Below are 16,676 nucleotides of genomic sequence, written 5' to 3'. Positions count from 1 at the left end.
ATATTGCTCAACTGCGCTCACATCAGCATGGCGCCCACCTCTGCATTAGGCCCAGAGTCACACACAGACGCGGCCGCTTCTGCTGTGTCTGCACCATTCTAATGCTGCATTTTCTTTTTACAGAGACGCCCTCTTGCAGCATCTTGCAACGTCTTTCTGTCTTGGCGTGGCTTTAGATCAGGGATGAGGAACCTTTTTTCTGCCGAGGGCCATTTTGATATATATATATGACGCTCCAGGTGGCACTGGTGCATAGATTCTGGCTGCAGTGTGCCATTCTAGGCACCCTGCTAACCAGATGAGGCTAGCAGAAAAAAGCACAGAGGGCCAGATCAAATGAATCCGGGGGCCTTATATGGCCCCCCGGGCCTGAAGTTCCCCATCCCTGCTTTAAATGTACCATTGGACACACAATCGAAACTTGCACTAGCCCTATGACAGGTCCACGACATGCACCCTATCCCCGTTACCTCCCAAAAACAACCACTGAAATCCACAGACCCTGCATCCAAACTTTTCCTGCTTCTCTGTGCAGTAAGGATTGGAACGCATGTGTAGAACACAAAACATTGGCCGTTTGCGTAAATATCGGCATAGATAGAGTGTGACTCTGAATGTGGCCCTAAGAGTGCAAATAACATTTCCTTCAGTTGGCAAAATCCTAAAGATCTTGCAAAAATGACTTATTTTGCCAAATAAATTTAGTTCATCTTTAGTTTTTATGTGGCTTTGCACTAAGCACTTACTAAATAATTAAGGCCACTGTCTGTGTGTGCTGTGCCATGATTGGACATTAACAATTGTCAACACAGGAAAAGACAAGTAAACTAATGTCAGTATAAAGCTCATATTTAGTATTTCACCGTGACCTGTTGGAAAGTGTCAGTAAATATGTCCGAGTGGTTATTGGATTAGCAATTCTGTATAAATCTCTTGTGCAGCTGCAAGTACGGTATCTGTTACTGGTGATGATGAGTCACCTGCTACCCAGGCCTACATGCAGTGCTCGCCTCTGGCCATAAGGTGTCATCAGCGTCCGATAATGATCCCTCCTACTTGGCTGCTGTGTAGTCAGTGTCCTGCCCCAAGCTGTCGTGCTCCAGCTAGCGGGCTACCGTCTTTGCCGAGGAGAGACCGGGCCGCCCTGGGAACAGTCACCAGGGTAACCGGCCTACAGGAATAGCAGCATCCTTTTACTGGGACACTGCAACTCACAGGTACGTATGAGTATTCCGTGTATGTGTGCATTGTATAGATGTGACCATTGTGTGGTATAGATGGCTACAACGTGTCCATTGTGTGCGCCCTGGCTGTCATATACCCAGTATGTGTAACTGCATTATGCTTATGTCATGTATGCCTATTATGTATTTTACTCATTACCTAAATATATCTGCAGTTCCTGTGTCCTGTGAGTGCAGCATAAGTGTGTACAGTATATTGTGTTGTGTATCACATGTAAAATGTGCTGCTGCTCTCACATTGCAGGTGTTATTATCATTTCTTTGTTTTAGTGCTTATTATGATTTGCCCAAGCTGGTAAAGCACCTGCATGATGGGTATAGAATGTGTACCTACCTATGGTTATATATCAGCCAGAGGGAACAGCTAATGTTTTGTGTCAGCCTTTGCTTATCCTGAACCTGAGCAGCGCTCCATACAGTGACATGCTCTCAGTGCATCTATTATTGTTTATGGATGATCTGCATCTCTACCCTGGTTACAAGACATGCAAGTGTACAGTACATGACCCTGGTTACAAGATATACAAGTGTACAGTACATGAACCTGGTTACAAGATATACAAGTGTACAGTACATGACCCTGGTTACAAGATATACAAGTGTACAGTACATGACCCTGGTTACAAGATATACAAGTGTACAATACATGACCCTGGTTACAAGATATACAAGTGTACAATACATGACCCTGGTTACAAGGCATGCAAGTGTACAGTACATGACCCTAGTTACAAGACATGCAAGTGTACAATACATGACCCTGGTATCAACACATGCAAGTGTACAGTACATGACCCTAGTTACAAGACATGCAAGTGTACAATACATGACCCTGGTTACAAGGCATGCAAGTGTACAATACATGACCCTGGTTACAAGGCATGCAAGTGTACAGTACATGACGCTGGTTACAAGGCATGTAAGTGTACAATACATGACCCTGGTTGCAAGACATGCAAGTGTACAATACATGACCCTGGTTACAAGACATGCAAGTGTACAGAACATGACGCTGGTTACAAGACATGCAAGTGTACAATACATGACGCTGGTTACAAGACATGCAAGTGTACAATACATGACCCTGGTTACAAGACATGCACTTGTACAATACATGACGCTGGTTACAAGACATGCACTTGTACAATACATGACGCTGGTTACAAGACATGCAAGTGTACAATACATGACGCTGGTTACAAGACATGCACTTGTACAATACATGACGCTGGTTACAAGACATGCAAGTGCAGTGTTCTCCCCAGGCTGTTTTCTGCGGGCGCATCGCCCGGTAGAAACAGCCTACCACCCGGCACTTTCCTCCGCCGACCCCTGCTGTGGAACGCTGGCCTCTGAAGTGACTGGAGGCTAAAGAAGCCTTCGAACGCTTCAGAGGCAAGCTTTCCCAGTGTGTGAGATCAGTGATGCACTGCGCGCCGCGAAAAAGGGGTCTCTCTCTTACCAATCCAGCCGGCCGACAGGTCTCAGGCTGCTCCCCCACTGGCTCTCAGTCAAATGTGCCCATTATACAGTACCCCCTGTATTTGTGCCCTTTATACAGTGCCCCCTGTAGTTTTCCCCTTATGCATTGCCCCCTGTACAATACATGACCCTGGTTACAAGGAATGCAAGTGTACAATACATGACCCTGGTTACAAGACATGCAAGTGTACAGTACATGACCCTGGTTAAATGACATCCAAGTGTACGATACATGACGCTGGTTACAAGACATGCAAGTGTACAATACATGACGCTGGTTACAAGACATGCAAGTGTACAATACATGACCCTGGTTACAAGACATGCAATTGTACAGTACATGACGCTGGTTACAAGACATGCAAGTGTACAATACATGACCCTGGTTACAAGACATGCAAGTGTACAATACATGACGCTGGTTACAAGACATGCAAGTGTACAATACATGATGCTGGTTACAAGACCTGAAAGTGTACAATACATGATGCTTGTTACAAGATATGCAAGTGTACAATACATGACGCTGGTTACAAGATATGCAAGTGCAGTGTTCTCCCCAGGCGTTCCCAGTGTGTGAGATCAGTGATGCACTGCGCGCCGTGAAAAGGGGTCTCTCTCTTACCAATCCAGCATGACAGGTCTCAGGCTGCTCCCCCACTGGCTCTCAGTCAAAAGTGCCCATTATACATTGCCCCTGTATTTGTGCCCTTTATACAGTGACCCCTGTAGTTTTCCCCTTATGCATTGCCCCTGTACAATAGATGACCCTGGTTACAGGACATGCAAGTGTACGATACATGACCCTGGTTTTAAAACATGCACTTGTACGATCAGGGCATATCGCGCAGAGGCATTGTTGGATATGTTATCTGTTCCGAAAAGCAATCTCACTGCTAAAGTATGGTTGCACTAATTAAATGGTGTTTTTTTAGGTGATTTGGGTGAATTATATATTAGCCACTACCATTCACAGATTGATTAACAACTTATAGTTTAAAATATCACAGCATTGTCACTTGAGCCCACTTATATAGTTACATTGTGCTGCGCAAGACAAGCTCAGACAGTAGAGGACCTGTCTCGAGCACTTACGATGACCCCAACAGTGTTCGGGTTGAAGCTTGTAAACCTGATGCACTTCGAGAAATGCACTTGTGGATAATGCCTGATTACTGAAACATTACTATTTAATAATACTAATATCAGCCACTGCCATTGAGGAGATTATATATATATATATATATATATATATATATATATAATGTGGTTCGAGTCCTATTTTTGTAAAATAAAGGGGTTAATATTATCCTCACATTACTAAATTCTATAATGTGTCCAGTGAAATATTCCACATTTGTATAGTACATACTTAAAAAAATGAGAAGTTCCAGGAAAATAGTCTCATAGGAGCTACATCAAATAAAACCATTATGAATTAATGAATATTAGAGAAGTGCTTCTGATATTGAAAGTATGTACATTTGGGCAATGAAATAAAGAACTCAGGCGTGTGCTATTTGTCTAATAAGAAGTGATCAAACAGGCCAATGCTTCCTACATAAATATTTAATGTTGTTTAACTGTAAAAAAAAAACATTTCAATAATAAGTAGTGAGCTATATACAAACATACATGGCTTCCTCCAAATTTAGCGCAGACATTGGCTGCAATACAATTGTTTTATTGCATCCGATCTCCTGTCTAAAGTGACAGGAGATCGGGGGTGGATATTCAATTGTTTTTGGGCACCCATGCCTTTCCGAGCATTTCGCACCCAAATAGACTGGGTTTAGCCGCGTAAAATGGCTAAACCCGTCTAAAGTCCTGGTTGGTGTGTCCAAACAGTGGTTTTGGTGCCCAAAACCAGGACTTTTCGCACATTTCTGCTCACCAGCTCAGGAGGATACAAGCAGAAATCTGTTCACCCTCAGCATTCTCGCCAGAACGGAGCAACAATTGAATTGCCCCGTCGGCCATTACTCATAGTCGTGGATGAAAACAATTGATATCGTGGCCATACACTACTGGCACATATCTCACAGTGTAAGGCCACATGATATCTGCTATATTCCCCTGGAGAGTAGACATTTCCCCGTTCCTCCCCTGTAAAGGAACAGGGAAAATGTTGGGCGGGCGGCTGTGGCAGTGCATACCATCTGTCGGACATGCCGGAAGATAGCAGTCTGTTGTGGAAGTACACTGTACAATTATCTGGCTGATCCGCCGATATCTGGCGATAATGTATGCCCAACATAAGAATGTGTATCTATCAGGTACTTTACATATCTATACATACACCTGCACATACATACTACACCATTACATATATTTTGCACAATGCTGAAATGGTCATGGGCAGCCCCAGGAAGCGGTACAGTCAGTCTGGAGAAGACATGGGGCTCTATTAATGCAGAACATGAACTGGCTACCGAAAAATAGCACTTTACAATGCATCAGGAAAGTATTCACAACACTTCACTTTTTCTACATTTTGTTATGTTTCAGCCTTATTCCAAAATGGAATAAATTCATTTTTGTCCTCAAAAATCTACACACAATACCCCATAATGACAGTTTTTTTTTAAATTTTTGCAAATTTAATAAAAAAACCAAAACACTAAAGGTGCATAAACACACTCCGATTTTTTGAACGATTATCGATAACAATATCGTTCAATCATTGAAAAAATCGTTCACTTTCTGAGTTAAAACGCTGAACGATTATCGTTCATGCGCGTTCACGTTTGTAGTTCAGTCAGACTGACCAACTGAACGATTTTCATTAAGGGAATATGCAAAAATCGTTTGTAGTTCAAAAAAATCGTTCATTACACTTTAAAAAATCTGACAGATAATCTGACAGAAAATCGTTCATAAAATCGTTGGTAACAAAATCGTTGTGTGTGTATACAGCTTTAGAAATCACATGTACATAAGTTTTCACGGCCTTTGCCATGAAGCTCAAAATTGAGCTCCGGTGCATCCTGTTTCCACTGATCATCCTTGAGATGTTTCTACAGCTTAATTGGAGTCCACCTGTGGTAAATTCAGTTGATTGGACATGATTTTGAAAGGCATACACCGTTCTGTATAAGGCCCAACACTTGACAGTGCATGTCAGAGCACAAACCAAGCATGTAGTCCAAGGAATTGTCTGTAGACCTCCGAGACAGGATTGTCTCGAGGCACAAATCTGGGGAAGGGTATAGAAAAATATCTGCTGCTTTGAATGTCCCAATGAGCACAGTGGCCTCCATCTTCCGTAAATGGAAGAAGTTCGGAACCACCAGGACTCTTCCTAGAGTTGCCGGCCGTCTAAACTGACCGATCGGGGGAGAAGGGCTCTACTTAGGTAGGTGACCAAGAACCCGATGGTCACTCTGTCAGAGCTACAGCATTCATCTGTGGAGAGAGGAGAACCTTCCAGAAGGACAACCATCTCTGCAGCAATCCACCAATCAGGCCTGTATATTAGAGCGGCCAGACAAAAGCCTCTCCTTAGTAAAAAGCACATGGCAGCCCGCCTGGAGTTTGCCAAAATGCACCTGAAAGAATCTCAGACCATGAGAGACAAAGATTGAACTCTTTGGCGTAAATGCCAGGTGTTCTGTTTGGAGGAAACCAGGCACCGCTCATCACCAGGCCAATACCATCCCTACAGTGAAGCATGGTGGTGTCATGCTGTTGGGATGTTTTTCAGCGGCAGGAACTGGGAGACTACTCAGGATAGAGGGAAAGATGAATGCAGCACTGTACAGAGACATCCTGGATGAAAACCTGCTCCAGAGCGCTCTTGACCTCAGACTGGAGCAACGGTTCATCTTTTAGCAGGACAACGACCCTAAGCACACAGCCAAGATATCAAAGGAGTGGCTTCAGGACAACTCTGTGAATGTCCTTGAGTAGCCCAGCCAGAGCCCAGACTTGAATCCAATTGAACATCTCTGGAGAGATCTGAAAATGGCTGTGCAACGACGCTTCCCATCCAACCTGATGGAGCTTGAGAGGTGCTGCAAAGAGGAATGGGTGAAACTGCCCAAAGATAGGTGTGCCAAGCTTGTGGCATCATATTCAAAAAGACTTGAGGCTGTAATTGCTGCCAAAGGTGCATCAACAAAGTATTGAGCAAAGGCTGTGAATACTTATGTACATGTGATTTCTTAGTATATTTTTTTTAATTAAATTTGCAAAAATCGCAGAGAAAACTTTTTACACGTTGTCATTATGGGATATTGTGTGTAGAATTTTGAGGAAAAGCATGAATTTATTCCATTTTGGAATAAGGCTCTAACATAACAAAATGTGGAAAAAGTGAAGCGTTCTGAATACTTTCCATATGCACTGTATATCGCATCACATCGATACGATATATAGTAATGTATTTTAGCGGTTTAGAAAACCTTACCCGTCTGGCGACGTCTTCCAGGAAAGGCACCTCTGCGATACTGGGAAGCATTGCAAAGACAGACATATCGGGAGTCCAATATGTTTTCTCCTTACAGCGCATGCACTGGCAGTGCTTTGCACTTCAGTGTTCACCTCAGTCCTCTCCTGTACCTGGCTATGTGTCACTGTGACTACACGGGGGCTGCTGCTGGCTAATCCTGGCAACGGGTAGATTCGTGGCCGGCAGCCCAGGACCTCCACTCGGCAGGGGTGGCTGGTTGCGTTGCCTCTCGGCTAGTCATTCCAGTAGCCCAGAGAATGGTGCCATGAGGAGAAGAAGCATCAATGGTGAGTGCTGGTGTGAACGGTGACAGCACACAGATAGGGTCTGTGTGACTATGGTGGCTGTCCGTGTGCCATTTTTTTCCTGGGCACCTCTGATTGGCCACGTGTCACTAAATGGGGTGGGGAGAATAGGGAGAAGGCAGGGAGACAGCACTTTTGGCATATTGTTTTTTGGGAAGCGAAAGGGAAAGTGAAGCTTCTCTGAATCACTCTCTCCATACTGCTGTATGGGGAAGCGATATCTACGCTCATCAGGAACACCGCTGGAGAAATCTGAGATTTCTCCGCGATAACCCCTTTCTTAATAGGACGAATCAGTGAAAAGCGATGTTATCACTGATAAATGGCTTTTCTCTGCTACATGAATAGACCCCATGGAGAGGGAATAGCTAGCAAGTAACAAGTGATAGTATGCCTCCAATCCTCTTCATTATCCCATGGAATACCACGCACAGCACTGTTTACTGTGTGAGGCTCTCCTTTTGTGCTGCCCCATGTTGCAGTTAGGACCACATCAGAAGTATGCAGGCTGGAGTCACAAAGCCCCTCCATCCTGTAATTAATTTCCCACTAAGAGCTATATTCTATTTGAAGCGAATAGTCGTTGCCGAAATTTTCTCCGTCATCGGAGGTTTTGCCGTCAAAACTTATCGAGCGCCTCCCCGTGTATCCCCGTATTCAATTCCAAATTGGCGAAAACGGGACAGACGAAAACTAAATCGTCAAAGTCCTGTCGTTTTTTGGGGAAATCAGCCTGACACCCCCCCTAAAGATGCTCTGACATGGGGGTTCACTATGGGTACACCCGAATAGCCCTGCAAAAGGTATTTGGGGTCTTTGAATGGGGTCAATAGGAGCTATTTAGCGTCTTTGGGAGAGTGGTGAAGAATAGCATTTAGCAACTGTTTTTGGCCAAAATAAGTAGTCCCATTTGGGGTACATGAAAATTTGTGCTAGCATATGTAAAAATCGTGAAGCATTAAAAAGCGCCAAAAACGCACCTTCAGCAAGCACCTGCAATAAAAAAATAAAAACCTCCCCCATTCTTACAGACCCACCCAAAGGCTATTTCGCTAGTTTTTGAAGTTGTACCCCCACTATTAAATTTTTTGCCCACTTGTTCAAAGTACTTTTTTGGGGTATCCTATGTGTTTTTTTTTTTTAGCTTTTTTTTGACGCAGTTAGCGTCAAGGGGGGTGTACAAAGAGTGCAGAGTGGTTTCCATATCTCTGCACACCAAAACCCTAAATCTGCACTTTTTTCCGCCGGGTATTCATAGGCGAATCTTTATCGCCCATTAGATTGCATTGCATTTCCCTATATATTGTAAGCTTGCGAGCAGGGCCTTCCTCCCTATATATCTGTCTGTTATTACCCAGTTTTGTTCTATTAATGTTTACAATTGTAAAGCGCAACGGAATATGCTGCGCTATATAAGAAACTGTTAATAAATAAATAAAATAAATAATTGCATTTTCGCACTGCGAAAAGACGCTAAAATTGAAAACGGGGATAAGTGAAATCTGCGAAAATGACGTCATCGGCGAAAAAGTTTTGCCGCAAACGTCTTTTCGTTCCAAATTTAATATGGGTAAAACTGGCTTATTGGACACGTGCTTGTAATCAACTGCTGTGACAAACAGCATTTTACTGTAGCTGCAATCTGAATTCTGCCTTGTTACCCTGACATGCGTTATGCATACTAGTGTACTAGCTTCTGTTCCTAAAGCAGTAACTGAAGCAAACAGAGAAAAGGAGAGTAGCTGTAGCAGGATTAAGCACATAATAGAGGAGCTGTGATAGGGCAGTAAATTCAGCTGTCAAAGATTTATAATGGTATTCCTGGATTAATGTACTTTCTAATTATTGATTCTTGTGAACAAAATCTATTATATAAATGTGTAAGGGTTATTGATTCCTAATAGTCGCTAGTCGCTATTTAGCGTTGCAAGTCGCTTAAGAAAGAGAATTGCTTTCCAGTCCAATCGTGTGGTTCCAAAGCACAAAGTTATTTATGTAAAGAAAAAGTAACACGGTGAAAGATGTAACAATTAGAGTAAAAAGCAATCAATAATAGTACAAGCCGATACATACGCATGCGCACTGGTACCAGTATACAGTTATCAATCCAGAAGTCTGTGATCATCAAAGAGGATGTGTGAACACTGGGATCGGGACACCGCTTATATACCTTACAGAGTTCTACGTCAACAAAGGAACTAGTTGACAGGTTTCCATTGGTTCTTGCTTCTGGATAATCTGGTCATTGGTTGATTCATACGGTGTCATCAGGGGCATGGCTCAGTCCTCAAACGGTCACATTTTGTAGTTTCCCGCCGAACAACTGGTTAATACTAGCTACAACACTGCATATAGATACTAACATTCAATGCAATAACTCCCTATCATCCATAACTAGAGGACGCAAGATGCGACTCCTTTGCCTATAGGAACGGGAGTCTGTAAATAAACAATAAACAGGGATTTAGTATGATACCAAACATGACATGTCCACTATGCTCTAAACCTTAGATCTCATTTAAGTACGTATTATATCATAATTATTAGTTAAAAATACCTTTAATAACTCTGGTTAGTAAGTATTGTGAATGGGAACCATCTTGCACATATGCGTCCGCATATGTGCGTCTGTGTGTTGAATTAGCAACTATATACAAATTAGTGTCAATGTGTAAGTATGTGTATATGCATATGAGCATCGTGTATATGAGTATATATTAATTTATATGTGTGTGCGTTATGTGTGTTGTGAATACGCAGTTTAGCGCATCGGATTGCACATCGTCAGACCATAGACGATTCGATCGTCAGACAATAATTATACAACGATCATAACTAATTATTTGACTTTGACAGTTCACCCTTTGATAGCAAACATAAACTATCACCTTCTATTCCTAACCTACTTAGTCATGCATAATAAATTATTATTCAATGTTTTAGACGGGGTGACACAATTTGGTCACTGAACCGTCAATAATGCGTTTCAAGAAAGGGTAAAACTACCCTTATGTGCACTCAGCGGATCTATAGGGGACCATTGGTAAGAGGACCTCATCGAACCTATAAAGGAAGTTTGGGGGAACTGAGACTACTTTATCTAGGATGTTTAACTGAACATTTTACAATATGTTATCATACATGACCAAGCCTATTCACATGTTATTTATCTGATGGCACATTCAATTTCAGGATTGTAATGCAGTTCTTCATTAACCTTAGTACCCATAACACCACCACTCAACCACCATCATGATCTCATTTCCACGATTTACCTTGGTGTTACATTTTCCACATTTTACCACAGTAAGAACACATCTGACACATAAGCCAATTGCTAAGATGACAACAAGTATAAGAATAAGAAGCTTATCTACACTAGCAACCATCTCCTGTACCCACTCTCCCAGACCAGCGAACCATTTGACAGGGTTTAACCACGAGAACCATTTCTCTACCTTTACCTCAGTCTCATACAAGGAAGTATTATGGTCCTTCCAAAATTCCCACTTCAGTTGTAGGATTTCATCCATTTTCCGGTCTGTCACCTCTTTGGGGTCATATTGGTGATGTACGTGCAACACTTGACACCAAATTGGGTGGCCAAAGTCACACAATATCCACCAGCAACAGCTGTCAGGTAGTTTATCAGTAGCCTATGTTGTACCAATTCCTGTTTGTAAGCCTGTAGGTCCTTACCCGTATACTTGAAACTGTCATCATACATCTCGGTGATGTTGTCTATTAATTTGGCTAGGTCTTGGATATATCTAAAATTTAAAGTTCCCCGAGTGATCCGGGTGGGATCTAATGCTACCAAAATTTGGAAGCCAGTTGTTTCACTAATCAACTGTGTGGCTATGTGTTCTTCACCAGGGATCATATTTATTTTGTTGCGATGTTCATACTGTGTGTGTATGTATGGAGGCGGTGTGGTTTTATGGATACCAATCATTTCATCATGTGTAAGGGTCATAATTTCTGGTACCTCCCTTCCAAGATAACATAAACCTTTAGAACTCGGAGAGAGCCACTTGTACGCTCTTCTCCCACATATAAAATACACATCATCTGGGAGAATGTAAGGAATAGATGGCATCATTATCATCGAACACATTATTCTTACAAAGAATCCTGCTCCCAGTTCCGCCATTTGACTGGTACACATTTCTGACTGCATAACATTTGCACAGTATCCTTATGCTACTTTGCCAACCATTAATTTGTTGTAACTACGCATGTACTGATGCCGGAAGTATCTCCCACTTGCAATAATACTGCTTACAAGTTCAGAATCGATAGACTCACTGTCAGCTCTGTGTGAAAAGGTCATTGTCTGATTGTTCCAGGTCACCTCCCAATTTCCTGGTTTTCTGAAATTTGTGATATTTAATCATACCAGGGATCTATCTACGTGGTACTGGTGGAGCTTAAGACTAGGGGGTCTAGATATATTAAATTTCTTGTCCACCGTTCTTTCCCCATGTAATTCAAGTACCTCTGTTAACTTTAATGAGTATGGCACTAATCCTGAGTTACTATGTCCTTGAGGTACTTGTGAGCACACCCAACATTCAGTCTGGTTTAAAACCTTACCCACTAAGGAATGGTAATCTCTAAAGGATGCCCGCCCAAATACAGATTACTCTTGGACTGGCATCGTTGGATGCATTTCTCATTAACCAGGGATCCACAGTACTCACAAATACAGTATTCCCCAGACAATAATCCCTCACACCGCCTCCGAGTTTCATGACTAACAGATCTCTTAAGCATTCCTGTACTGAGTTTGACCATATACCGCCCTGATTGTTTTATCTCTCTCTCTCCCGACCCCACTTCATCGACATCACTATCGGCCTCCCTCTCCGTCATCTGTCCTCCGTCACAGAAACAGGAAATCCCGAAACAAATAAGGATGAGGAGAACCCTGGAAGGAAGCAAAGACACAAAAACAGCCCGCCACTCCATTGCTGGAATTGTTGTCTGCACACGCCTGTAGCTCAGGTGTTTCACTGCAGTCTCTAGCTCTCCCAGAACAGGTTCACAATCGACAGGTCCACGTTATCTGTCTCCGCCTTTTATCTCCTTTGGGTGGTTGACCTTTCTGCAGGGAGTGGAATGGACCCAGGTATTTATTTCCACTACCTTCAACGATGTGGTACTTGTCATCAACACCTGATACGGACCTTCCCACCAGCCTGTCAAACAACCTGAGTGTAAGAAATTTCGGATCATAACATATTCTCCAGGTTCAACATCATGACAGTTTGTTTTTGGCATATCAGGTGACAACATTTTTAATGTCTGTTGCTGTTGTTTCAAATGTTTACTCATTTTTATGAGATATCTCACAGTAACCTCATTATTACACTTCAAATCATCCTGTGGACTTATAATCAAATGAGGTTGCCTTCCAAACAGTATCTCAAAGGGGGACAGATTAAGAGCAGATCTAGGAGTGGTTCTGATGCTATGGAGGACTAGTGGTAAGGCTTCTGGCCATCCTAATCCAGTTTCAGCCATGATCTTACTCAGTTTCTTCTTAATAGTACCATTCACTCTCTCCACCTTCGCACTGGCTTGCAGTCTGTAGGGGGTGTGAAATCTACTATTAATACCCATAAGCTTACACATGTTCTGAAAAACATCACCAGTGAAATGAGGGCCTGATTCAGACCCGCTCGCGAGCGCAGGACGCTCGCAAGCGGGTCGATGGTGCCCTACTGCGCATGCGGGAGCTCCGTCGTGCGCATGCGCGAGACCCGGCTAGCGACGGGGTAGCCGTCGCTCCGGGTCTCGCACCAAAGGGGGCGTGCTGTCGATGTTGATTGACAGCAAGCCCCCTTTGGTGGGCGTGCCGGGGGCGTGGCTGCCAGTCGGAGGCATTCCCATGGGAACGCCTAACATCTGAAGCCGGCCCCACTGATATCACTAGTGATGTCAGTGGGAGTAATTTTGGCTCTGATAGAGCCAAAATCACTCCAGGGCTTGCGGCAGCGAGACCCTACCGCAGGGTCTCCGTCGCAAACCCGATGGTCGCGATGGTCTTGACCATCGCGAGGATCATCATGGATGCTCGCTATAGCTGTAGGTGGTCAAGAGGCCGCTCCATTTTCATGTAGGAGGGCCCTGATTCAGAGCGAGTGCTCTGGTCAGAGCGTCCGGCTCTGAATCAGGCCCTCAGTACCCCTATCACTTTCTATGATTCTAGGGATACCGTATCTGCATACAAACTCCTGAACAATCTTTTTAGCAGTAAAAACAGTAGTATTAGTGGCAGCTGGATATGCCTCTACCCAGTTAGAAAATACATCAGTACAAACTAATACATACTTGAGATTCCTGCAAGGTGGTAATTGAATGAAGTCAATTTGTATTACCTGAAAAGGACCGTCTGTCGGAGGGATGTGGGATGGCTCGGTGGGGATTGTCTTCCCGACATTTTTCCTCAAACATGTCAGACAGGACAGTGCTATCTTTCCAGCGTGAGAAGAAAAGCCTGGTGCACACCAATATGCTCTGACCAACTTGCACATACCTTCTTTTCCTAGGTGAGTCAGACTATGCGCTGCCTCAGCCAAGCTTGGGTAATATGCCTTGGGAGCAACAGGCCTACCTTGTCCATCTCTCCAGAGTCCGGAGGACTCCTGAACACATCCCTTCGATCTCCAGACTGCCTTTTCTTGTAGGGAACACAAATTTTGCATCTCAATTAATTTCTGCATGTCTATTGTCTGGAAGACCATTACTTTATCAGTTGGTAAGTTTATGTGCAACCCTGCTGCCCATTTGGCAGCTTCATCTGCTCTGTTATTGCCCATTGACACCGGGTTTTCTTTGCATGTGTGGGCTTTGCATTTGATGACAGCTACTGCCTTTGGTAGTTGAATTGCTGTCAGAAGTCTTTTTATGTTATTTGAGTGTGCGGCTGGTGTGCCTGCTGCTGTCATAAAATTCCTAAGACGCCAAAGAGCCCCAAAATCATGTACTACCCTGAAGGCGTACCTAGAGTCAGTGTATATATTAGCTGATTTACCTTCTGCCAGCTCACACGCTCTTCTTAATGCCACCAGTTCAGCCACCTGGGCTGAGTGAGGTGGACCAAATGGTTAAGCTTCTACAACATCCTCGTCATTGACAACAGCATAACCTGTGCATAATTCTCCTGTGTCCGTCTGCCTGTGACAACTCCCATCCGTGTAAAACGTCAAATCTACATTTTCTAATGGTGTATCACGTATGTCTGGTCTTGCAGTAAAAGTCTGATTCAAATACTCCATACAATCATGTGGGTCAGTATACCTGCAAAACTCACCTTCAACCAGAGACTCACCTTCCTCCACCCTTTGTGCATCTCGAGGCACATATGGTAAGTACGCTGCTGGATTTAACGTATTGCACCTTTTAATGATAATTTTTGCATGTGCCATTAGAGTTAGTTCCCATTTTGTGAACCTAGCTGAAGAGACATGTCTGGTTTGGCAGAATTCAACAAGGCAGATACTGCATGTGGTGTATAGACAGTTGTATCATGCCCTAATACTACATCCTCGCTCTTATTTACCAGAAAAGCGGTGCAGCTACACTTCTTAAACACGTTGGGAGTGATCTTGTTACAGTCCAGTTGTGCCCTGTAGTATGCAACAGGTCTGCTAGCGTCACCGTGTTTCTGTGTGAGGACACCTGCTGTGCAGCCATCAGCTTCCGTACAAAATAACTCAAAGGGTTTTTCATTATCTGGTATTCCCAGGGCAGGTGCTCTTGTCAGACTATCCTTAAGGTTAACTAAAGCCTGCTCTCTCCTCAGTGTGTATGACACGGTCGGGTTTTGAGGATGAAACTAATTCCTGCAATGGTAATGCCAAAATAGAAAAACCTGGGATCAACGTCCTGCAGTATCCACACATGCCCAAGAAGGTACAGATTTGCTGTTGGTTTTGCGGCAGTGTAATGGTCTGTATGGCCTGTATTCTGTCAGTTGTCAAATGTCGTAGCCCCTGGGTTAGACAGTGTCCCAAGTACTTGACCTTAGTCTGGCATCGCTGCAATTTGTCCTTTGCAACCTTGTGCCCTGTTTGTGAGAGATGAAGCAACAACAGTTTAGTATCATTTAAACATGACATAAACGAATCAGAGCACAACAACAAATCATCTACATAATGAGGACAGACCCATTGCTTGGTTGAAAAGATTGCAAACAGTCATGTAAAGCCTTAGAGAAAATACTGGGGTTATCTATGAAACCCTGGGGCAATCGTGTCCATGTATATTGTACCCCTCTGTAGGAAAATGCAAACAGATATTGACAGATAGGGTGAAGAGGAACAGAGAAGAATGCAGAACATAGATCAATGACAGTGAAGTGGGTTGCAGACGGTGGAATTTGCATGAGGATGACAGCTGGATTGGGCACTACGGGGAATTGGCTTTCAACAACTTTGTTAACCCCCCTAGGATCCTGTACTAATCTATAGCCCCTCCCCCCATCCTTCTTCACTGAAAAAATGGGGCTATTGGCGGGACTAGCTGTACAAATTAAAATCCCTTGTTGCAGTAACCTTTCAATTATGGCATAAACCCCTAGCTCCACCTCTGGCTTTAATGGGTACTGAGGGATTTTTGGAGCTTGCCTACCACTCTTCAAATTTACCATTACAGGAGATGCATTTGCCATCAATCCAGTGTCCTGTCCATCTTTGGTCCAGAGAGAACCTGGTATTTGCATTAACATTTCTTTTACCTGAGATGGACTTTATTCTAAAACGGCAGAGTGTAACATTAACCTTTGTGGTGTGTCCATTATGTCCTGTACCTCATGCGCAACCTTTTCCGGTATATCTAGGAATATACCATCAGGGGTACAGTATATGACACATCCCATTTTACACAGCAAATCCCTTCCCAGCAGGTTAGTAGGACCCGCCGCTGCCAGGAGAAAGGAATGCTTGGTTTGCAGCGGCCCGATAGTAACATCTGCAGATCTGGTTAGAGGGCAATGCTGTACCCTCCCTGTTACTCAGACTGCTGCTGCTATGGTCTTGTTAGTAACCTGTATATTAAATGGAGAAGTTATCAGGGATCTGGTCGCCCCTGTATCTACAAGAAAAGAGTGTTTAGTACCAGATATTTCAACTGTATTCTCAGTTAACTTGACTGGCTGTAGACTTCAGGTATGACCTGACCCCTAGCACT

At 43.5% G+C, this 16,676-nt stretch overlaps 1 protein-coding gene across 1 annotated transcript in view; it reads left to right on the top strand.

Annotated features, from left to right (window-relative positions):
• Nucleotides 1-1,006: 1,006 nt before the first annotated feature.
• ABCA5 (ATP binding cassette subfamily A member 5) overlaps nt 1,007-16,676 on the top strand; it is a 242,453-nt gene continuing 226,783 nt past the window's right edge. Inside the window, exon 1 of the mRNA XM_088474514.1 lies at nt 1,007-1,217. The gene's annotated coding sequence lies outside the window, so the exon portion shown is untranslated. The remainder of the gene's footprint in view (nt 1,218-16,676) is intronic.

This window comes from Taudactylus pleione, unplaced genomic scaffold, assembly GCF_031769625.1.
Source record: "Taudactylus pleione unplaced genomic scaffold, aTauple2 ptg000016l, whole genome shotgun sequence".
Classification (NCBI taxonomy): domain Eukaryota; kingdom Metazoa; phylum Chordata; class Amphibia; order Anura; family Myobatrachidae; genus Taudactylus; species Taudactylus pleione.
The sequence above is the reverse complement of the archived record's forward strand: the minus strand, read 5'-3'. Positions and strand labels throughout refer to the sequence as shown.